The sequence below is a fragment of the Magnolia sinica genome, chromosome 14 (genome assembly GCF_029962835.1).
Source record: "Magnolia sinica isolate HGM2019 chromosome 14, MsV1, whole genome shotgun sequence".
Taxonomy (NCBI): Eukaryota; Viridiplantae; Streptophyta; class Magnoliopsida; order Magnoliales; family Magnoliaceae; genus Magnolia; species Magnolia sinica.
In genome coordinates this window covers 60,308,113-60,333,873 of record NC_080586.1, presented here as the reverse complement: position 1 = coordinate 60,333,873, position 25,761 = coordinate 60,308,113, and the positions used below count along the sequence as shown (strand labels likewise).

General features: G+C 42.9%; 1 non-coding gene across 1 annotated transcript; it reads right to left on the bottom strand.

The window, feature by feature from the left end:
- Positions 1-4,227: 4,227 nt before the first annotated feature.
- On the bottom strand, positions 4,228-4,334 carry LOC131226571 (small nucleolar RNA R71). The gene has a single exon (XR_009161944.1). It is a non-coding gene; the product is annotated as a small nucleolar RNA R71 (small nucleolar RNA).
- Positions 4,335-25,761: the final 21,427 nt, after the last annotated feature.

Below are 25,761 nucleotides of genomic sequence, written 5' to 3'. Positions count from 1 at the left end.
GCTTAGTTTAATTGAAAATGAGTTTAAGTTAGGCAATAAAGTTTTAAATTAGTATAATCATTGAAAAGTCCGATTCACCCCCCTCTAGGACTCCTGAACTGTTCCATACTTCTACTACAGCGGTCTAAACTGCAATTTCAAATATCTCCCCCAATTTCGCCTTCCTCACTAATATCTACTTCTACGTCTTCTTCTTAATTTTCATCTAGTAAAATATTTCCTTCATCGGTTAAGCTTGTGGAAGAAGATGTCTCACTAGCTTCAGTCTCTGCAGAATAATCCGATGAACTATCTTCAGAAGCTACTTGTTTACCTTTAGAAGAAGGGCCAGCTTTAACAGCAGAAAGGCGAATATCTTCAGGAGGAGGAGAGACTTGCTAAGCTCGGACCTGAGGAGATAGAGATTTAGTCTGCGAACAAGTCATCAGAGAATGGCTAGTCAATTCCATGGTAGGAGAGACTGTAGCCACAGCTTGATCTTCTATTCTTTGAGTACGAGAATACAAAGGAGCAGTAGGGACCTCAGGCTCGCTGGCAGGAGCAGTTCGCCTTCCTGATCGCTTTGTAAGGTCTAAGGGAGATCCAAAGGCTATCCATCCTTCCAATGTATTAACCGACTTTATCTCTTAGATAGGCTCTTCCAGAGAAAATTTTTGATAGGACGATCAACTGATCCCTATGAAACAACTGATTCCATGTTCTAGTCTGCATGGTCTCTCCCTATGAAGTAACCGATCCCTTGTTCTAGTCTGTAGTTCCTCAGTCTGCGAGGGGGAATCTAAACAGGACGGTTAACCGAAAACAATTGGGAACAATTAGTACTAATGTGTTCACCAACGCATCCAAGCATAGGAAGCCTATAACCGATGATTGATGTTGAGGGTCAAATATTGCATATCAGACCCTGTTATTGCCTGGATTTTCAAACATAGTATTGTTTAACGGCCTGATTTAATCGTGGACTGGAAAAGGGTACTAAAAGCATGGATTTAATAGTCTGAAGTCACCAAGGCAAGCGACAGACCCTAAGAGACCAAGATCGACAGATTTGCACGCTAGGGATCCAAGAAAATCGAGGAATTGAAGCTCAAGTGGCCTGAAAAGTGTCCAGAATGCAAGATCATAGGGTTCCCACCATCTGATCAGTTCAAAACTCCATATGTGGCCTGAGTACCAAAAAATAACCGTACACATCAAATTTTAGCCATTGGATCCCTCTACAAGTGGCCCAACGCTCAGAGCAGCCCATAAACCATTGATTTTAGGTCCACCTGAGATCTGGATATGCTTAAAATTTAGTCTCAACCCATTATCTAAGGAGACAAAACGGATGAATGGAGTGGATTTCTGGGAATCCGTCATCATGGACTCCAAACGAGTTGGACGTGCGTATAGTGTACAAGCACGTGAGCTGCACCGGACCAGCCGGTCCGGTCAAACCGCATGCGACCCGTCTCCCTCTCTCTTCTGCGGAAAAAAGGGACAGCGTCTTTACGTTGTCCGTCCATTTTTTGTTAGTGGGCCCCACACAGCAGTTCTTCAAAGGATCCGAGCCGTTCATGAGACTCACACCGCCAATCTTACTCAGGCCTAGGTGGATGAAAATTAAAAAGACTCCGGAGATCCATTTTTTATCATTAAAACGGACGATAGATGGTGGAAGAGAAACATCGGTGGACCACACCAACACTCGACAAAAACCAGCCCTTCCTGACTGAAATTTCGTCACGCATCTAATGGACGGCATGGATTCCTCCGTCGACGTCAATAATGGGCCCCACCGAGAGTCCAGCGGCGATCCGTCCGTAGGCTCTGTTTTTGCATAGCGAAAAGCCCGGCCGCCGCGGGCCACTTTGCAAGCATGGACAGAGTCGGTCCGTCCATCTGGACTGTCCAAATGAATCTCTAGGTGTGGCCGACCAGGTTCAAGAGGACTGAAGATTTAGACATTCCAATCGGTCCGTTCAGAGCGTGAAAACGCGGGTGGAGTTCGACAGCAAGCTTCCGGCTGGGAATCGTCTTCTGGTTGCGTATAGTCTCCGTAGGGAGTGCGGAAATCCGCCCCGGACAACAGTTCTATATAAGTAAAAACGGAAAAAGAGAGAAGGGGAGCTGGTCTTTGGTTGGGAAGAAGCATTCAAAGAGAGAAAGGGAGCAGAGACGTGGCTGCTGGCTGCTGGCACGTTGGCTGGACAGTGCTAGACGGTGGGACGGTTTTGGAGAGTAGGGACGGGCAGATGGAGGCAGCAGGAGGGCTCGTTTTGGAAGGCTTCAACGTGGGATGTTAAACAGGGAGCTAGGAAAGTAATTTTTATTTTTTTTCTTTTTTCTATTCTTTTCTTTCTATAGTATTTGTTTTGGATCCAGCCCATTCATGTTGGGCTGAACCTCTTAGCTAGGGCTAAGAGGTGAAGCATGTAGCGTGATGGGAGAGACTTCGCTCGTGCCTATTGTCTAGACCAACTGATGTTGATTTTTGTTCAACTTAAAAGGAATACTTTTAGCTATTTTTAATGGTTCGTTGTGACTGAAATTACAATAGATCTGCGATGGTTTTGAGTATTTCTTCTTCCTTTTAATGTTTATGACGTCAAGAAGCCCTGTTGTTCACCATCGTCTCATAGGCATGGTCGGATGGCGGTATCCTTCCTAACTTTTATGCATTGATGATTGGTTGGTAATTAGTTTAATTCTGTTGTTTGCTCTGTCTCCTGGGCATGGTTTGATGATGGAATCCATTCTAATTCACATACCTTTCACCTCGTGAAGACCAAATCAAGTAAGTTCAGTTTAATTTCCATGGTTCTTGATACAGGCAGACAATCTCCCTGATCTCTACAAGTGGATCCTCTGAATCCCTAGTTTTCCTTCCTCTGAATTTCTTAAGTTTTAAATAATTATTCCACAACTATTCCCTAAATTCTATTTAATTTAGATTGCATCTTAGGCTAGTTCTATTTCTACCTAGTTTCAGGAAACGTACAGGTTTCAGTCCCTGTGGATTCGACCTCGGTCTTACCGAGTTTATTACTACATCACAACCCTATACTTGGGGAGTGAACAAGTTTTTGGCGCTGTTGCCGGGGACTGACGGTTACGATTCTTTGAAATTAATTGATTTTAGGATTAGTTTAAGATTAGGATTTTACTAACCTTAGTTTTTTATTTATTTTTATTTGAGTTCAAAACTAACTTGTTTCCTGTTTTATAGGATTTTGACATAAGTTTCTCAATTGGTAATTCCTTCCTAATCTCTCTACTTTTTCCTATTTTTAGAATTAGGGTTTAAATTTTAGAAATTTTCTAATTCTAGTATCCTCCCTTCTGTAGGAAATAATTTATTTTTAGAAATTAGGTTATTTCTTTCCCTTTTTAGAAATTAACTTTCTATTTTAGTAACTTTCTAATTTTAACTCTTTTAAAATCTAATTTGTTTCCTAATTTATTTTAGAAGTTTCCACTTTCTTTTAGAAATCAGTTTACTGCTACCATTCTTTTAAAAGGATTGTTCCTCTCCCTTTTTAAAATCTAACTTATTTTGTTTTATTTTGCAGGTCCTTAGGAGCTTCAATTTGGTAATTCCTTTCCAACTCTCCCTCTCTTTCTTTTTAGATTTTCTTTTCCTTCTTAGGATTAGGCTTTGAATTTGATTGAGGGCTGCGAGTGTTTCATGCCTAAGTGGGCCCGTGACAACACTCGACGTCTCTTGACTGAAGGAGGATTGGTTGAGGGGTTGACTATCCATCGCAGGACTAGACACCACTTGAAATCCCCAGAGTTAAGTGAAGTTATGGCTGAAGACCAACCTCCTCTACTTCCACCCAGGATGGAGGATACCCAAGATGAGAATGAGGTGCAACAGACACCCCGGCCTCGTACTTTACGAGATTATCTACAACCGGCGGGAGTGAGTAATCCCTCATGCATGATTTTCCCTGAAAACATAGGACAAATGGACATCAAGCCAGGAGTTATCCAACTCCTTCCCAAATTCCATGGACTTGAATCAGAGAGTCCATATTTGCATTTGAAAGAGTTCGATGAGATTATAGCTACATTATGTTTTCCTAATGTATCTGAGGATACAATCAGGCTGAAACTCTTTCCTTTTTCCTTAAAAGAGAAAGCTTAGACGTGGTTACATTCACTGCGTCCTAGATCCATGGCACATGGAACGACATGCAGAGGGAATTCATAAAAAAATTCTTCCTACATCATAAAACGATTACCCTCAGAAAAGCAATCATGAACTTTGCCCAAAAGGAAGATGAAACATTCTTCCAATGTTGGGAAAGGTTCAAAGATTTGGTCAGTTCATGCCCACAACACGGATTTGAAACGTGGCGCATTACAAATTTTTTCTATGATGGACTGACATCTTCCATGCACCAAATGGTCGAGACAATGTGTAATGGAGAGTTCATTAATAAAGATGTCGACGAGGTATGGGACTACCTCGACAGTTTGGCTGAAAAAACACAATCTTGGGACTATTACCCAAAGTCAAACACCACGTCTAGGCCGACTCAATTAAAGGAGAAAGGTGGATTATATCTCTTGAAAGAAGAGGATGATCTTAACTGTAAAGTGACTACGCTCATAAGGAAAGTTGAGGCCATGGAAGGAAAGAAGGATAAGGTCAATGAAATTGTTTGCGGCATCTGTGATTGCAACATTCACACAACTGAAAATTGTCTAACAATACCTGCCTTTCGAGGAGTGTTGAATGAACAAGTCAATGCCGTAAATAACTATCAAAGACCTTTTACTGGACCTAACTCCAATAAATACAATCCTGGCTGGAAAAATCATCCAAACTTTAGTTAGAGAAATAGACAAACGGCTACCCCTCCAGGTTTCTTCAATCAAAATCCAAATCAAGTGAAACCTCAAGAGGAACCGGCTCAAAATTCCATACAAGAGCTGGCTCAGGCAATGCGGGGAATCACAGATTTTATGCAAAAGATAGATTCTTGTATGACGGTTATAGAAAAGGGGATGCTTCCTGCACAACCTCTCCCCAATCCTAAACCGCAGTACGAGAGTAATGATCCCAGCTCTTCAAATCAGATGGGGCATGCTAAATCCATCACCACTCTTAGGAGTGGGAAGATCATTGATAAAACTCTTCCGGTTAGGCCCGAAAAGCCTCAAGAACCAAAAGAGGACAACAATGATGGATCCAGTGATGCCCCACAAAAAGTAGAACCGAAACTTCTAGAGAAGCCAGTTGCTCCATTCCCCCAACGGTTGGTTTCACCAAAACCTCTCTCTAACTCTCAGGATATCCTAGAGGTGTTGAAACAAGTGAAAGTCAACATTCCTCTACTTGATGTCGTGAAACAGATACCTTCATATGCCAAATTCCTGAAAGACTTATGCACGACTAAAAGACGGAAAATTATTCAAAAGAAAATCTTCTTGACTGAGAAAGTGAGTGCCATCCTAAAGCAAGACGTGCTGCAGAAATTCAAGGATCCCGGTAGCCCAACCATATCATGTGTAATCGGAAACCATCGAATTGATCACGCACTTCTTGACTTAGGAGCGAGCGTCAATCTGATTCCCTACTCGGTATACAAACAGTTAGGTTTGGGTGAATTAAAACCCACCCTAATCACACTACAACTTGCTGATCGCTCTGTTCATGTACCAAGAGGGATAATTGAGGATGTGTTAGTCCAGGTCGATAGATTTTACTACCCTGTAGACTTTATCGTCCTGGACACCGAACCCATCAATAACATGAGCACTCAGATTCCCATCATTCTTGGTCGCCCATTCCTTGCCACGTCAAATGCAATTATCAATTGCAGGAATGGTGTCATTACTATGTCTTTTGAAAATTTGACATTGGAGTCAAACATTTTTTTCAATAACGGCAGCAACTCAGAGGATGATGACGATTTCCACGACATTAACATGATTGACTCTTTCGTGGAAGATACGACACCGCTGACCTTATCCTCCGACCATCTGGAGGCGTGCCTGGCCCACTCCCATGATTTTGATGATGACATGATTAGGGAGACGTGTGCCTTGCTTGATACTGCACCGGTACTTGAAGTTAACCGGTGGAGGCCACAATTTGAAGAATTACCACAAACCGATGTAGTGCCTCTACCGTCTAACCTCAAACCGCCAAAGCTTGACCTAAAACCTTTGCCCTTTGATTTGAAATATGCCTATTTAGGTCAAGATGAGACATACCCGGTGGTGATCTCTGCCCACCTGAAGAAAGAACAGGAGAGTATGCTCATATCTACTCTCATTGAGCATATAGGAGCCCTGGGATGGACGATAGCGGACCTCAAGGGAATCGATCCCTCGATTTGTACTCACCGCATATATCTTGAGGATAATGCAAAAACCGCTCGGCAACCACAACTTAGACTAAATCCAAGCATGAAGGAAGTGGTTAAGGCCGAGGTTCTTAAACTATTGGACGTGGGTATCATATACCCTATATCTGATAGTCAATGGGTGAGTCCAACTCAAGTGGTCCCTAAGAAGTCCGGAATCACCATCGTAGCCAATGCCAATAATGAACTCGTGCCAACTAGAGTCACTATTGGTTGGAGAATGTGCATTGACTACAGGAAGTTGAATACCGTTACGAGGAAAGACCACTTTCCCTTACCATTCATTGATCAGATCCTGGAAAGGTTAGCTGGTCATTCCTATTACAGTTTTCTTGACGGGTATTCGGGCTACAACCAGATAGAGATAGCCCCTGAAGACCAGGAAAAGACCACATTTACATGTCCTTATGGCACCTTTGCCTATCGAAGGATGCCATTCGGACTATGTAATGCCCCTGCCACCTTTCAGCGTGTATGCTTAGTATCTTTTCTGATATGGTAGGGCAATATCTAGAGGTCTTCATGGACGATTTCTCTGTTTACGGTCCATCTTTCAGCAAGTGCTTGGGAAGTCTTAAATGTGTGCTGAAAAGATGTGAAGAAAAGAACTTGGTACTTAATTGGGAGAAGTGTCATTTCATGGTTCAGAAGGGAATTGTCCTTGGGCATATCATCTCGTCCAAGGGAATCGAGGTAGATAAGGCAAAAATCGATCTTATCTCTAACCTACCTCCACCCAAGAACATCAGAGACGTGCGATCCTTCTTAGGACACGTAGGATTTTACAGGCGATTCATAAAGGACTTTAGTCTCATCTCTCGTCCTTTATGTAATCTTCTTCAAAAGGATGCTCCGTACGAGTGGACTGAGCAATGCCAGGAAGCTTTCACCAAGCTTAAGGGCACGTTAACCACTGCACCTATCATGCAGCCACCCGACTGGAACCTTCCTTTTGAGCTTATGTGCGACGCTTCTGATTATGCTCTTGGGGCGGTCCTAGGCCAAAGAAAAGATAAGAGGCCCTACGTCATTCATTACGCGAGTAGGACTCTAAATCCTTCCCAAGTGAACTACTCGACTACGGAAAAGGAACTCTTAGTCGTAGTGTTCGCCTTGGACAAATTTAGGTCCTACTTGATCGAATCCAAGATCATTATCTATACAGATCATGCGGCACTGAAGTATCTTCTTTCTAGAATGATTCTAAGCCCCGCTTGATACGATGGATTCTTCTACTCCAAGAATTTGATTTGGAAATTAAAGATAAAAAGGGAGTAGAAAACGTTGTGGCCGATCACATTTCTCGCCTTAATACCTCTGATCCCCTTGAGACGACCCATATTAACGACATGTTCCCTGATGAACAACTGTTCCGAGTCTCCCATTCACCTTGGTTCGCTAATATTGCTAATTATCTTGCTACAGGTGCCATACCGACACAGTGGACTGCGCAAGATAAGAAGAAATTCTTCACCGAGGTGCGCAACTTTTTCTGGGATGATCCTTATTTATTTAAATATTGCCTAGACCAAATCCTAAGGAGATGTGTACTAGACGATGAGCATCAGAGCGTCATCTCCTTCTGCCACTCACAGGCCTATGGTGGTCACTTTTCTGCTAAGAAGACCACGGCCAAGATTCTGCAGTGTGGCTTTTACTGGCCCACTATGTTTAGGGACACTCATGAGTTTTACAAAGCTTGTGAGCGTTGCCAGAAATTGGGAGCATTGTCCCGTTGAAATATGATGCCTTTCAATCCCATCCTTATCATTGAAGCATTTGATTGCTGGGGCATCGATTTCATGGGACCATTCCCCCAATCGTTTGGAAATCTGTATATTTTGTTCGCCGTGGATTATGTCCCTAAATGGGTCGAAGCGATTCCGTGTCGAACTAATGACCATCGCACGGTCATTAAATTCCTAAAAGAAAACATCCTTTCTCGATTTGGAACGCCTCGAGCCATCATTAGTGATGGGGGCTCACACTTTTGTAATAGACCATTCGAGAGCTTAATGAAGAAATACGGTATCTCTCATAAGGTGAGCACCCCATACCATCCACAGACAAGTGGACAAGCTGAGATTTCCAATAGGGAGATCAAACACATTTTGAAGAAAACGGTTAACCCTGATCGTAAGGATTGGTCAATCCGATTGACCGATGCCTTATGGGCATACCGTACTGCCTTTAAAACCCCTATTGGAATGTCTCCCTTTAGACTTGTCTATGGGAAAGCTTGTCATTTGCCTGTGGAGCTGGAACATAAAGCGTACTGGGCGATCAAAAATCTTAATTTCAATCTGGACAACACTGGCTCGCTACACAAACTTCAATTGAATGAACTTGAAGAAGTCCGGAATGATGCGTACGATAATTCGAGAATTTACAAGGACAAGATGAAAGTATTTCATGACCAACACATTTTACGAAAATCATTCACGCCTGATCAGAAGGTCCTTTTGTACAATTCTCGATTACATCTCTTTCCGGGTAAGCTTCGATCTCGTTAAACCGGCCCTTACATTGTTGTCACTGTTTTTCCACATGGGACCGTTGAGATAAGAGATCCCGACAATGGTAAGGAGTTTAAAGTCAATGGACATCGATTAAAACCATTTGTTGAGGAATTTGATTCAGAGGACATGTCCATGCCCCTGACTGCTCCTGTTTATCAAGATTGATCTCCTAGTCTGATGGAGGTATAGGTAAGTTTATCGCTTTCATAGGACTAGGGTAGTTGCTTTATTTGTCTGGCTGAAGACGGTAAACTTAGCGCTCCTGGGAGGCAACCCAGCTCTTCATTTCATTAGTTAGTTCAATGTTTGTGGGTAACATTACTGCAAACCCTCACGAGACTACAACTCGTCCACTAGGGGTAACCTAGGGGTTTAAAGGCTTGTTGCATACGCTAAATGCAATCGAGAGCACCTACGCAAGTGGTGTAGGTAGGATTTCATTTTTATTTTTCTTCTGTTGGTTTCTCTCTTGTGCTGACCCGCTCTTACGTAGATATCTTTGGAAAGCCTCTTGATTCCTTCGTCCAGGTACTATCTTTTCATCACTCCTCTTATATTTCCGTTGTCCCATGTGCATCGCATGAGTATTTCTTTTACATTGAGGACAATGTATATTTTAGGATGGGGGTGGGAGATTAGGTCTCCTAATCTGTATTTTCTTAGTCTTGAGCAGAAATTGTGAAAATTTTTAAATTTTTCTAGAATTTCGTATGAATTCGAAGCGATTTTGATGGCCATCTTGGATTTAGAATTACAAGATAAGTGATGTTGGAATTGATGACTCTTGGATTCAACTATTTGTTAGATTTCACAGTTAAGTTAGAACTATTAATCCATGATTAGAAGTTTTAAACATTGATTGAGTCATAATTTTACATGTCACATCTCGCTTACACATTAAGGTTCCATTCGATATTGAAGGATTAATTTGGTGATCACTAAGCTTGAAAGGAACCAACTTGAGAAATTGAAAAGATTGGGCGAATGGTTTTCACCATAGGTTTGCTCCCTACAGATGTAAATTCGATTCTCCTAGGTTGACATTCATAAACTTTTTGACAACCGTTCTTTACCAAAGGTTTGCTCCCTACAGGTGTAGATTCGATTCTCCTCCTTGGCTGTACTTTTAAGCAAGTTGACATAGTGTGAAAATCATCAAAAGCTGGAAGAATGAATCAAGCTTTGGTTTAGGTGTTGGTTATCATGAATTCTCTTGTGGTTACCAATGATATCCTGAATTAGAGAAGTGAATTTTAATAATGGTAAGCCGATATTACACGATACACCCATGAAATTCAATATTTAGAATTGTTCTAATTAATGGATTAGTATTTGAGCTTGATTATGAAGTTTACCATGAGCTTGATTTCAGGAGAAAGTAATGCCAACATTCATGAATCTTAGAATTCGAGTATCTGAATTGTTTTCATAAATATCTTGAGTTTGTAGAAATTGTCCTGTAATTCTCAATTTATTTTTCACATACCTTGCTCGGGACTAGCAAGATGCTGGTTGGGGGTTGTGTTGAGGGTCAAATATTGCATATCAGACCCTGTTATTGCCTGGATTTTCAAACATAGTATTGTTTAACGGCCTGATTTAATCATGTTTGTGATGCAGGGCGTATTCACGAGCGTGGACTGGAAAAGGGTACTAAAAGTATGGATTTAACAGTCTGAAGTTACCAAGGCAAGCGACGAACCCTAAGAGACCAAGATCGACAGATTTGCACGCTAGGGATCCAAGAAAATCGAGGAATTGAAGCTCAAGTGACTTGAAAAGTGTCCAGGATGCAAGATCATAGGGTTCCCACCATCTGATCAGTTCAAAACTCCATACGTAGCCTGAGGACCAAAAAATAACCGTACACGTCAAATTTTAGCCATTGGATCCCTCTGCAAGTGGCCTAACGCACAGAGCAGCCCATAAACCATTGATTTTGGGTCCACCTGAGATCTGGATATGCCTAAAATTTGGTCTCAACCCATTATCTGAGGAGACAAAACGGATCAACGGAGTGAATTTTTGGGAATCCGTCATCATGAACTCCAAACGAGTTGGATGTGCATATAGTGTACAAGCACGTGAGCTGCACTGGACCAGCCGGTCCGGTCAAACCGCATGCGACCCGTCTCCCTCTCTCTTCTGCGGAAAAAACGGACAGCGTCTTTACGCTGTCCGTCCATTTTTCGTTAGTGGGCCCCACACAGCAGTTCTTCAAAGGATCCGAGCCGTTCATGAGACTCACACCGCCAATCTTACTCAGGCCTAGGTGGATGAAAATTAAAAAGACTCCGGAGATCCGTTTTTTATCATTAAAACGGACGATGGACGGTGGAAGAGAAACATCGGTGGACCACACCAACACTCGACAAAAACCAGCCCTTCCTGACTGAAATTTCATCACGCATCTAATGGACGGCATGGATTCCTCCGTCGACATCAATAATGGGCCCCACCGAGAGTCCAGCGGCGATCCGTCCACAGGCTCTGTTTTCGCACAGCGAAAAGTCCGGCCGCCGCGGGCCACTTTGCAAGCATGGACAGAGTCGGTCCGTCCATCTGGACCGTCCAAATGAATCTCCAGGTGTGGCCGACCAGGTTCAAGAGGACTGAACGATTTAGACATTCCAATCGGTCCGTTCAGAGCGCGAAAACGCGGGTGGAGTTCGACAACAAGCTTCCGGCTGGGAATCGTCTTCTGGCTGCGTATAGTCTCCGTAGGGAGTGCGGAAATCCACCCCGGACGACAGTTCTATATAAGTAAAAACGGAAAAAGAGAGAAGGGGAGCTGGTCTTTGGTTGGGAAGAAGCATTCAAAGAGAGAAAGGGAGCAGAGACGTGGTTGCTGGCTGCTGGCACGTTGGCTGGACAGTGCTGGACGGTGGGACGGTTTTGAAGAGCAGGGACGGGCAGATGGAGGCAGCAGGAGGGCTCGTTTTGGAAGGCTTCAACGTGGGATGTTAGACAGGGAGCTAGGAAAGTAATTTTTTTTCTATTTTCTATTCTTTTCTTTCTATAGTATTTGTTTTGGATCCAGCCCATTCATGTTGGGCTGAACCTCTTAGCTAAGGCTAAGAGGTGAATCCTGTAGCGTGATGGGAGAGACTTCGCTCGTGCCTATTGTCTAGACCAACTGATGTTGATTTTTGTTCAACTTAAAAGGAATACTTTTAGCTATTTTTAATGGTTTATTGTGACTGAAATTACAATAGATCTGCGATGGTTTTAAGTATTTCTTCTTCCTTTTAATGTTTATGACGTCAGGAAGCCCTGTTGTTCACCATCGTCTCATGGGCATGGTCGGATGGCGGTATCCTTCCTAACTTTTATGCATTGATGATTGGTTGGTAATTAGTTTAATTCTGTTGTTTGCTCTGTCACCTGGGCATGGTTTGATGATGGAATCCATTCTAATTCACATACCTTTCACCTCGTGAAGACCAAATCAAGTAAGTTCAGTTTAATTTCCATGGTTCTTGATACAGGCAGACAATCTCCCTGATCTCTACAAGTGGATCCTCTGAATCCCTAGTTTTCCTTCCTCTGAATTCCTTAAGTTTTAGATAATTATTCCACAACTATTCCCTAAATTCTATTTGATTTAGATTGCATCTTAGGCTAGTTCTATTTCTACCTAGTTTCAGGAAACGTACAGGTTTCAGTCCCTGTGGATTCGACCTCGGTCTTACCGAGTTTATTACTACATCACAACCCTATACTTGGGGAGTGAACAATTGAAACCTGGTAGAATGAAGCTCCAATTAAAGTTCCTTGCCAGGAATTGCTTCCATATCAGTTACCAATTATACAGGCCCACTCCATAACTTCGCATTATACGGATAACTTCTTCCCTTGTCTGCGGTACGGTTTCATCATAACCAAATTGTCTTGCAAACCTACTAGGATAGTAGGGTTCTCACCAAAAATTCACTTCCCTCTCGAAGAGGAAGACTGCAAGATCTGATACAGATCAGAAAAGTCATTTCAACTTGCTTCAAGTCATTGTTGTCTATTACTTCTCTATCCTCAGCTTCTTAAGATATCACAAATTGGAAGGAGTCTATGGATTCCATGCTTTCGATCTTATCGATGATCCAATCGTATGTCTTCATCATCATCTTGCGCTTCAGGATAAAAGGAGGGCATTCAGTATTGATGTAAGCTTTTTTAGGTTCATTATACATCCATGAAAATATATGCCCAACCAGCCAGAGAAGTAATGCCACGGAGTGTAAGAAGAAGAAGCCCCTATTGTTGGACTTGTACAATGTGTTGCGATATCTCCAAATGCTCTATAAAGAGAGCAAAGGACATGGGGAGCCAACGAATATCTCTTGCCTTCGGCCATTGCCCCAGCAGCAACAAATAAGGTAAGATGAATGGCATCTGCCCGTTTTGAACTTGGCAACACCACCAAATTAAGACAGTATACAAGGAATGCAACCAGTTCAGTCTTAAGACTATAATCGGTCGGGCCTCTTATCTTCTGACGAGAAGGCTCTAAGTCTGGAGAACGACTGCCAGAGAATCTAAAAGAAAAGGAAACATGTAAGAGAAGATGGAAGGATGAATACATATAAAAAAAAAGAAGAGAGGAGAAAAGAGGAATCGAAAAATATACTGCACATATCTCGTAAAGTGTGCAAGCCACTGAAATGGAGAGACTTTGCAATGTCAAGAAATCTAGACATTTCCTGAAAGAGTTCAATAGTGGGAACAAAAATTGAAAGATCTCTTTCAGGGTTAAAATAAGCAAATTCTGCATTTGTGGGATCAAATTCATCAAGAAAGGATTTTGTGACAGCGAGGCTAGCCATACGATGAAGGTCCTAAAGAGTCATACTCACTTCATCGATTGGTAGGTGGAAAGAATTTGTTGTAGGTGACCAGTACTTCAAAAATCCTTTGTATATCATATGGGGTCCTTGTGAAAGAAGTCTGAAGTAGCTTCTATGGAGACATATAGATTAATCTCACCGAGAATTTGCTTATATTTGTGAAGAATCTCTTTGACCCATGAGTTGTAATATAGCTGATGAGAAAGAAAACTGCGTGTTCTAAACTAATCACTTCCCTACAAAGATTCTCTGTCAGAAAAGCGTTTTTGAATGGTTTCAAAGTAATGAGTGGGGTATAGAGAGTGAGGGTTGAGATGCAGAATGAGGAACCTCATGTAGGATACTAGCCCCGTTTTCTGCTCAAGTCCTCTTTTCGTAATAAAGCCTTCCAGAATCTTTGGCTTTTTTATAACCTAGTTTGCAACAAAACGTAGTTGATTCTGTGTCATGTGGTCGGAAGGTTCACTTTGAATCATGGAGAGATGGCAGTGGAGGTTCATTGGGATGATGATTGTCTCATCCTTATGAGGGTTCTTGAACTTAATTACATCTTCCTGGAATTTGACCATATCCCAGACATTCTAGTACGCTTCTTGTTATGTTCCCTTATCTTTTCTTGAAGGAGCTCATGCTTGCTCTACTGCTTCTTATTTTTTGAAAAAGATGGAGGTGGGGAACATTTAACAACTACCAGGCAAGTGCTATCAATGCGAAAATTGGCCATAGACTTTAACCAAGTCTCCCTGTCAGACTCGCGACTCTCTATCGGCGGTCTTTCAATTTCACCCATCAGCACAGCGTTGTGAATAGGGATATCAAGAAGTAAGATGCGATCAGCAAAATTGATGATAGGGAGATCTGGTGCTTTGAAAAGAGAAGATCTCTCGTTATTTATTCGAGTTCTCTTCTGAGAAATATCATCTGTAGGAGGTGAAAGATTTGAGGATTCAGCAGCTTGTTCATTTGAAGAAGAACGTGATCTTTTAGATTAAGCCATTTAAAAAAAAAATCATCAGAGTTTGAGTACTAGGAGAAATTCTGCAAAAATGTAGAGTTATTGTGCAAAAATGATACGTGAAGGATTTTGTTGCGTGAGGGGCACCATTGCATGGGAAGTTCTGTTGCGTGAGAAGTTTCATTGGGCGGAAGGAGATTTCATGCAAAACAAGGGGAAGTCTGCTTTGAAAGATGGATAAATGAATGAGAACCAAGTCTGCCTTATATAGGGGTTTGGAGTTATTGCGCAATAATGGAGACTGGAATGTGATTCTTTGGTTGATCCTCCATTTCATCAAAAGAGATCAAATGCAAGATCAAGGGGGAATCAGTTGGAGCACAAAAAATTAATTAAGAGAAGGAAATGAGAATCAATAGTCTTTAGTTGCGCGGCGTGCAATAGAGCTATGAAGGGATCCATTGTGTGGTCATGTAATAAAAGTGGTATCTGCACAATAAGACTATTAGTGTAATGGATAAGTCATTGCACGAATGAGAAGGTTCACACATACGGAAGACTATAAATACCCCTCCACCCTCTTCATTCAGTCAGTCAGATATTTTAGGAGCTAAGGAGAAGATTTTGAAGACTTTGAAAAAAGACCAGGTACGGGACGCACCTGTTATGCATCATGCAATGGGTTGGTTGTGTAATAGATGAAGATGATTCACTTATTATCCACACAACAAGTTTATTGCGCGGACAACAAGTCTCTAGTGAAAGAATCATCATTATGAAGGAATGAGGAGCTCATTTCAAGACAAGGAATTGAAGTTTTCTAAGTCTGCAAGATCGATCAGGATAATATCATTTCCGCACAACGACTTCCATGATCGGAATATTACTTCTCGATCCGAAATGTTGCCAGAATTAACATAGAACTTATTCAATTATTGTATTTTCCATTATATGTACTTTATTTTGGAATCAAGGGATAAAAGAGGGTGTAAACAAATTCAGAATTAATAAAATGCATTATGATGATTGTTCTCTGTATTTTTTCTTTGTTATTATTGAATAAGATAATCTCCTATCAAAACACATTTTGTTTCTTGTCGAACACCCCGATGGATGGAGCGTAATGTCAGACATAGTCAAGGACAATTCATGGGCTACCAGGATTAAAAGAATTTGGGGCCAGATGTTCAATCTAAGGTCCGGTGCACGCTATGCTTTCAACAATCATAACTTTTTAATTAGTTATTCATTTCATACATAAACATCATTGCCAAGCTATCAACAAGCTTTATATCTTAACAAATGCCAATAGCCTTTAGGCCTATAATGATATCACAAGATTCAATCCTTTTAGGGTAAAATCTAATTTTTAAGTTAAAAATTATTATTTTTAATAAGTTATGGATTTTACAATTTTAGTTTTATATGGTTTGATGAGTCTGGCAGTCACTTTAGGTCTTTGATTTGAATCTTCTAGGCAAGTTTGGATAGGATTAAATATCTATGTTGTTTTTAAAAATGCTATTTTGGAAAACTTATTAACCTAAGACTTGCATAAGTCATATTAATAGATTGTAAACGGAGTTCATCCATTAGAATCAATTTTACTATCTTTTTCAAACTTCTTTTTATATTGTGGTTCATTATGGATTCAAGGATTATATTAGAGGAAAAGGATGATGATCTTCTTATGATACTTCTAACATGGACCTACTACACCAAAGTGGTTCTCATGGCCATGGGACATGATGGCACATAAGATAGTGCATACATGAGTTGCCTCATACATACATGTTGGTGCAACAAAGATCTTGAGTCAATATTCCTTAAGGAATTTCCATGGCACATCCTTAGAATATGTACAGACTTAATAACATTTGGAACTACAGGCCTCTTTGATTGATCCAAACTGTTTATGTGAATTTCTTAGATAGGAGTATCTAAAAATCAAAAAGTCATATTAAGAATATTTGATATAGGACAGGTAAAAGACAACTGAATGGAAGGCAAAGCTTTCACAAATTTGGGCTAGAGGATCCTTAATCAGGTAAAATGGCCTAAACGTGCATTATAACTTCCCATAGTCGTAACTTTACAGCTAGTTATCTTTTTTATTCGTATAGTATATTGTTGGAAGCTACCAACGAGCTCTATGCCCTACCTAAATACCTAAGTTTGCTTGGCCCCTAAAAGTCTTGACAAAATTCCATCACTTAAGGAGTCAAATTAGAGTTTTAAGTAAAATTTTACTATTTTCAATAATTTATGTCTTTTAATTAAATTCTACTATTTTTAATAAGTTCAAATTTTCTATTTTAGACTTCTAAGAGTCTAGTTGTGCTCCAGAGTTATGAGATCCGACCCAAGTTTACATGTGTGCATGTGTGTGTGTGAGTATGCATTCCGTCCATTTTAGTTCCGCGGTCCAACCGGTCAAATTCCAGTGACCCACGACCCTCGGATTGTGTATGTGGCCATCCTTGAGTTCGGTGACGTAGATCCGACTCAAATTAACCCAAGACCTATGTTATTGAGATCACCTCATCGACGCGGTTCCAAGGCCGTGTCACGTGCGTAAATCCAACGTGTCCATCAAAAGTTACAGGCCGCACATTATTTGGACTATTTATTGCATTTTGGTGGGACCCACCTAGCTTGCACGTTTCCCCATGTGGACCCCACCCTAGTGCACTATTCCCCATGCAAGCCACCCCTAGCCTAGCAATGATGGTTTCTCTTTTTAAGAGAACATCATGAGATTTGTTTTCTCTAGGTAATGATGATTCACCTTATCCCATGACTAATGAGTAATTTCTCTTCTCAAAATTCATCTTTTCCTAAAAACTAATCATAACACTCCTACAACCCTTCCATCTCTCTCTCTCTCTACCTTCATTTTCTCTTCTTCTCCTTGCTAGAACACCCAAACATCCCAACTTGGTAGAAATTCCAACAACTTCTCTTCCATATCCCTCCTCATCTAACCCTCTACTTTCGATCTTGACCCTTCACCATGATCCTTGGAGCCTAAGGATTCCAATGCAATAAGAATCTTGAAGATCCAAGCAAGGTGGGTGCTCTTAGATTCACTTTCATCTCATCCTTAGGAGTTGTGGGACCCATCAAGTGATGATGGAGGTCCCTCATGTCTCCATGATTGAGGTCAATGGCCCATTTCTTTGCATACATGTTCCATGGATGGGGCCATTCTCCGTGGACCCCATCATGGTATTTTTCCTTTGATGCATGTCTTTAGGGGTCATCTAGACCATATATTTTGGTGGGAGAGGCATTCCCACCAATGGATTGGTTCCCAACTCCATGCATGTGCTAGATCTAGATTGTGCATGATCTAATGGATGATATGAGTGTGTGGTGATGAAGGGAGGGCCTCAATAGTGGCGGAGACCCCCTCTTGTGGCTGGATTTTTATTTTCCCATTATTTTAATCTTGATTCCTGATGTGTGTGGCCCACTTAGTGGCCCTGGAATATCCAGACCATCCAAGCAAGGAGGACGCCCCTTGTTGTCCATTTTATGGACGTTGGCGTCCCATTTGCTCCATTTTGGAGACATGTAATGAAGTTTTTGAAGGGAGTATGGTCTGGATGTTTGTGGGGCCCACTAAGGTGGACCATAACACAAATTTTTTGGGGTATTTCCCCCTTTACTCAGTAGTTATGTTCAGTTATTTTCAGACATACCTTGCTGTCCAAAAATTTTGGACTGTTTTTGGGTTTTTTTGGCATGGATTATGGACTGATTTGAGGGATATCTTACCCCTATTATTAGATTATTTCTGAAAGTGTGGACCCCACTTAGAAGTATGATAAATTTCACCTTCATCCATCCCTGTTTAATCACCCAAAAGAGTGGGTCAAGGAGGGTGGATAGTCCAGATTTTCTGAACTGTCTAGCCACTCTGCTTGCTATACAAACATAATTATCAGTTTATTTCAGAAATGGTGGGCCACTTTGTGGACCTCACCTTGTGGTATACTTGTACAGAGATGTTGGTCTTGTAATTTCCCAAAATTTAGCAAACCTGGGTCCACTCTAATGGGGCACAAAAGTCAGGGGCAGCAGCTTTGTTTCAGTAGGAATTATTTATGGACCTTACTGTCTATAATTTGTATGAATTAAATAAAATACTTGTACAACTTCAAAAATTCTAAAATTTTTTAGGAGAATGTCCCATATATTGTAGGATGTACCTAAAAAATTTTAGGGCTAATGGACACCTGTACACACCATGGAAATAGCTGAACCGGCCCACTATATTGTGGTATCCAGAACAGGCAGAATCTCAGGACAAATTGTTTTCTTAAAATAAATTAAAATATTTTTAGTTGTCTAAAAATCCTAAAATTTTTCATAAAGGTGTCTCACTCATGGTAAGACCCAACTACAAATTTTTAGGGCCATTGGACCCCTGTGCACACCATAGTAAGGGCCGAACTGTCCCACCATGTTGGGACATCCAAGTCAGTCTAATTTTCTAGATAGATTGTTTTATTTAAATTAATTAAAATAGTTATAGATGTATAAAAATATTAAAATTTTGAGGGGATGTCTCACCCATGGAAGTGTCACTCTGTAAAATTTCAGACCCAACGGACATTTGAACTGACTTTGGTGTTGTCGGGAGTGGCCCACCAGGCAAGGACACCCGGGCTGGCCGACCAGCTTACTTCGTGGGCCCACCTTGATGTGTTATATATCCCACCATCCATCCATGTGGGGTCCTTAGGGGATTGATCATCATTCCCTTTTTTTTGGTACTCAATTGGGGCCCATTTGGTGAATTTTTGGGCCAGATACCCCGGGCCCATAGAGCTGCCTACACATGGGACATCCCTGCCTTAGGCTACTGCTGGGCCTGCATTCTAATGGCCTGGCCCACCTAATATATGTGTTGCATATCCTCTCTCATCTGGTGGGGCCCACAGTGATGTGTGTGGGCCATCAGGGATTAAATATACTAAGAACTACTTTTATTGTTGAACTCCAACCAACCCAGAAATTTGGGTGAGCTGGAATTTGGCAATGGGCCCAATGTTGCCACCCATAAATGAATTGGGGCAGCATGGCCCACCAGATGTGAGGAGGACTTAAATTAGTTATCTTAACCTTTCTCTACAGTATTTTGGGGCGTGACAAGAGTTGGTATCAAAGCACAGTAAGTAATTCTGGAATAACTTGGGATAACATCGCATGTTTGCTTAGTGCATAGGACAAGTAGTGTCCTGAGACCTTTCCTTTCACTTTGTATTGAGCCTGTAATTGTCCTGATTCTTCACATCATCATTGTTTTGTAAACGATGCCACCTAGACGTGGCAGCTGAGGTCGCGGCACCCGTGGTCACGGCACCCGTGGTCATGGTGCCCATGGACGAGGCTCCCGAGATACCCATCCTACTCGAGCATATCCTGCTCCTGTTGTTAAGGATCTGATTCCAGAGGTCCTGATCCAGTCTGTTCCTCCGGTTGAGCCTGTAGTGTCCGCTCCTTCAGTTGCTCCGGTTCCCCCACCGATCCCCCCTCCTTAGCCTGTTGTTCAGGCTACAAAGGCTCCTGCTCCGCCAGCTGCACCCATGCCTACGCCTGAGGTGAGTGTCACCTCTGCTTTTCTGACAGTACCTATAGGAGTCAAGCATTTCCAACAGTTGATATAGCTTGTTGTCACTGCGTTGCAGACTTGTTAACCTACTACCGCCGAGGTTTCTGAGCAGTTTGACTTGCCACGTGTAAGCGCGAGAGCTCGAGAGTTCCAGAAGCATGATCCCTCGAGGTTTAGTGGTGACCCTGACCCTTTTGCCGCTGAGGCTTGGCACACTGAGATTGTGAGGATTTTTGTGATCAGAGAGTATCCCTTGCAACCTATCTTCTTCAGGGTGAGGCCCGTCATTAGTGGTCATCTGTATCCAAGATGGTCGAGCCCCAGTTCGTTTGGACATGGGAGGAATTCGTGGTCTGTTTCAACCAGAAGTTCTTCCTTGAGCATGTTCAGATCCAGCGGGCAATCTAGTTTGAGACCCTAGTGCAGGGTGATTTATCTATATCTTATTATGAGGCTCGTTTCTTAGCCTTGTCTAGATTTGCTCCTCATCTCACCGGTGATGAGAAGATGAGGGCATGTCATTTTGTGACTGGTTCACGTCCTGCCCTTCGCAGCCGTGTAGTAGGGCATTGCTTGGAGACATTGGACCAGGTCATTTATCGAGCACTAGTTTATGAGGAGGACTGGGCTATGACTCAGAGGTCGAGAGAGCAGAGTTCCGGTGGAGATCAGAAGAGGAGAGCACCAGCCGGCAATTCCAGGAAGCACCGTCAGCAGAGGAGGGGCAGATCAAGGTTTCGGCAGCCTGCGGTTCAGACAGTAGCTTCATCATCATCTTCAGCACCGCCAGCCACTTCATCTTCTGGCCCCTTTTTCGGTGTTTGCTTCGGTTGTGGACAGGCCGGGCATCGGAAGTGTCAGTGCCCTCTCCCCATTCAGCAGTAGAGGTCACTGCAATTGCCCCCTCCTCGTCCTCCTCAATAGCAGCAGTAGAGAGAACAGCTTCCACCTGCCACTCTTAGGGCTCCTCCTCAGCAATAGAGGCAGCCAGGTAAACCTCCTCAGCAGAGACAGTTGCACCAGCAGCACCAACAGAGGGGATATCCGTATGTCCAGTCCTTGAGTCGAGTGTGTATCGCAACCTAATAGGCACAGACTCAGGACCCCCAGTCTTCTAGTTTGCTTCCTCTACCAGCTCAGGGCTGATTTTATTCTGTGCAGCAGGCGTCAAGCCAGGACCCGCAGTCATTTACCAGTGGAGTCGTTAAGGGTATTCTTCTTATTTTTACTTGTGTTGCTCATATTTTGTTTGATTCTGGTGCTTCCCATTCCTTTATGGTCGAGCAATTCTGCCGATCTACCGGTATTCCATCAGAGCCCGTGTCTGAGGCCTTGGCCATTTCGAATCCCATGGGGAAGTCTGTTGTGTTGACTCGTCACTGCCCTTCTTGCCCAGTGTTAGTAGGCGAGATGTTCCTTCCTATCGATCTGTTCGTGATGCCGATGACAGGATTTGATGTTATTCTGGGTATGGACTGGCTTACAGAGTATCATGCCATCTTGCACTGTGTCGTGAGGACAGTTACGTTTCTCATTCCAGGCTTGCCAGTATTCTAGTTTATCGCCAAGCCTAAAGGAGAGCCGTTATCTAGTTTCTTAGCTTCAGTCATTGAGGATTCTGTGGCAGAGAGTATTGAGCAGCTTCCAGTTGTTTGTGAGTACCCAGATGTGTTTCAGGAGATTCTGGGTTTGCCGCCGCATCGGCAGGTAGAATTTTAGATTGATCTAGTGCCCGGTACCGCGCCTATCCAGAAGGCCCCCTACTGGATGGCACCGTTGGAGTTGAGGGAACTGTAGGAGCACTTAGATGAGCTCTGAAAGTTAGGTTTCATTCATCCCAGCAGTTCACCTTAGGGAGCCCTGATATTATTTGTGAAGAAGAAGGATGGTTCGTTGCGGCTCTGTGTGGACTATCATGAGCTTAACAGAGTCACCATCAAGAATCGATACCCGCTTCCCCGTATTGATGATTTGTTCAATCAGTTGCAGGGTGCACAGTATTTTTCCAAGATAGACTTGTGCTCCGATTACCATCAGATTCAGGTCCAAGAGGAGGAAATTCCAAAGATGACTTTTTGAAAACGCTATGGTCACTTCAAGTTCCTGGTTATGTCATTCGGACTGACCAATCCACCCGCCGTATTCATATAGCTGATGAACGATGTCTTCCAGCCATTCCTCGATCAGTTCGTGGTGATATTCATTTATGATATTCTTGTATATTCGAGGACCCGAGAGGACCATGATGAGCACCTACAAATTGTGCTTAAGGCCATCCATGCCCACCGGCTATATGTGAAGCTGGAGAAGTGCGAGTTTTGGTGGGAGGAGATGAAATTCCTCGGTCACGTAGTGATGAGGGAGGGTGTCATTGTGGACCCCTCAAAGGTTGATGCAGTGCGTCAGTGGGGCCAGCCCACGAACGCGTCTGAGATCCGTAGCTTCCTTGGTCTAGTGGGATACTACCGATGGTTTATCGAGGGTTTCTCCCGTATTGCAGCACTGCTAACCTGGCTGACGTGGAAGGGTGTCGAGTTCGTCTGGAATGATGCCAGCGAGGAGGCATTTACGGAGTTGAAGGACCGCCTCATGTTCGCTCATGTTCTCACTCTTCCTGTTGGGAGCGAGGGTTTTGTTGTTTTCACCAACTCCTCCAGATTTGGCTTGGGTGTTATACTGATGCAGCATGAGAAACCAGTGGTATATGCCTCGTGCCAGCTCAAGGTCCATGAGCTAAACTACCCCACCCATGATTTGGAGCTTGCAACAGTCGTCTTCGCACTGAAGGTGTGGAGGCATTATCTATATGGGGTTAGGTTCGAGCTCTTCTCGGATCATAAAAGCTTGAAGTATCTATTTTCGCAGTTTGAGTTGAACCTACGTCAGAGGCGATGGATGGAGTTGTTGAAGGACTATGATTTTGACCTTTAGTACCATTCGGGCAAGGTAAATGTGATGGTAGATGAGCTCAGCCATCAGCCACAAGGCCTGGTGGCACATATGATGGCTCGACAGTGGCAGTTGCTCGAGGATGTTTCAGAGTATGACTTTGAGTTTGGTCTATAGTCTTCCATTGTTCAGCTTTCGAGCTTGTCGATTCAACCCTCTTTGGTGGCTAAGGTGATCGAGTCTCAGCAAATAGACGAGTCACTTCAGGAGTTCCGAGCAGAGGCCGTATCCGTAGAGCAGTCAGACTGGCAGATTGGTTCCGATGATGGATTACGCTTCAGATGCTGATTGTGTGTCCCAGACGTGCTAGAGTTACATCGTGATTTAATGACCAAGGCACACCTATCGAGACTGACTATTCACCCAGGCTCCATGAACATGTATCGTGATATGAGGAGGCAATATTTTTGGCAGGGGATGAAATGTCAGATCACTAGTTTTATGGTCGAGCGTGTCATGGCCGATCATCAGAGACCCCTTGGTCCCTTGTAGCCATTGAGCGTTCCAGAGTGGAAGTGAGAGCACGTATCGATGGACTTCATCATAGGGTTACCGAAGACTCAGCGCGGTCACGATACCATATGGGTTATCATCGATCGTCTGATGAAGTTGGCTCATTTCATTCCAGTACATGCTTCCTAGTCTATGGACCAGCTTGCAAAGGTGTTCATTGAGGAGATAGTGAGACTGCACAGCGTCCTAGTTTCGATCGTTTCAGACCAAAACTCCAGATTTACATCTCAGTTTTGGAGGAGTTTTCAACAGGCACTGGGGTCACTTTGTGTCTTAGCACTGCTTATCATCCACAGACGAATGGGCAGACCGAAAGGGTCAACTAGATCCTTGAGGATATGCTCAGAGCTTGTGTGATTGACTTTGCAGGGAGTTAGGATGAGTATATGTGCCTCGCTGAGTTCGCATACAACAACAGTTATCAGGCGACTATCGGTATGGCTCCTTTTGAGGCACTTTATGGCAGACCATTCAGATTTCCTAGTTGTTTGACCAAGGTAGGAGAGCATTATCTCTTAGGTCCCGAGCTTGTGCTGCAGATGTCAAAGTCTATTAATGTTATCAGGCAGAGGATGCACACAGCTCAAAGCTGGCGAAAGAGTTTTGCTGACCGTTGGCGTCGACCACTCGAGTTCGTAGTCAGGGACATGGTATATCATAAGGTCTCACCTATGAAGAGCGTGGTTTGCTTTGGTATGAAGGGCAAGCTCGCCCTGAGATTTATTGGACCTTTTGAGATTACCGAGCTCGTAGGCGCTGTGGCCTATAAGCTTGCCTTATCTCCTAAGTTGTCCGCGATTCACGACGTGTTCCATGTTTCTATGTTGTGGAAATGTGGGTCGGACACTATTCTTGTGATTGATTGGTAGCCACTTGAGGTCCGTGAGGATGCATCCTGTATTGAGCAGCCAATTCGTATTCTTGATCGGAAGGAGCAGGTCCTCAGGACTAAGGTCATTCTCTTGGTGAAGGTGCAATGGGGTCATCATTCAGAGGCTGAGGCGTCTTGGGAACGTGAGGCCAAGATTAGAGAGCGTTATCCCCATTTATTCGATGACTGATTGCTTGTATTTCTTGCATTGCCTTCTCTTGTGTTTAATGATTGAGGTATATATATATGATGACGTTTATGCATTTTATTGTTCCGATTTTGTCAATTTTGAGGATGAAATTTCTTTGTTGGTGGGGAGGATTGTGAGATCCGACCCTAATTTACATTTGTGCATATGTGTGTGTGAGTATGCATTCCATCCATTTTGGTTCCGCAGTCCTACCGGTCAAATTTCGGTGACCCATGAACTTCGGATTATGTTTGTAGTCATCCTTGAGTTTGGTCACATAGACCTAACTCAGATTGACCGAAGAACTATGTCATTGTGATCGCCTCATCGCCGCGGTTCCAACACCGCGTCTCTTGCATAAATTCGATGTGTCCATCAAAAGTTGTAGGCCGCACATTATTTAGACTATTAATTGCATTTTGGTGGGACCCACCTGGCTTGCAGTTTCCCCATGTGGACCCCACCCTCGTGCACTATTCCCCATGCAAGCCACCCCTAGCCTAGCAATGATGGTTTCTCTTTTTAAGAGAACATCATGAAATTTGTTTTCTCTAGGTAATCGTGATTCACCTTATCCCATGAGTAATGAGTAATTTCTCTTCTCAAAATTCATCTTTTCCTAAAAACTAATCATAACACTCCTACAACCCTTCCATCTCTCTCTCTTCCTTCATTTTCTCTTCTTCTCCTTGTTAGAACACCCAAACGTCCCAACTTGGTAGAAATTCCAACAACTTCTCTTCCATCTCCCTCCTCATCTAACCCTTTACTTTCGATCTTAACCCTTCATCCATGATCCTTGGAGCCTAAGGATTCCAATGCAACAAGAATATTAAAGATCCAAGCAAGGTGGGTGCTCTTAGATTCTCTTTCATCTCATCCTTAGGAGTTGTGGGACCCATTAAGTGATGATGGATGTCCCTCATGTCTCCATAATTGAG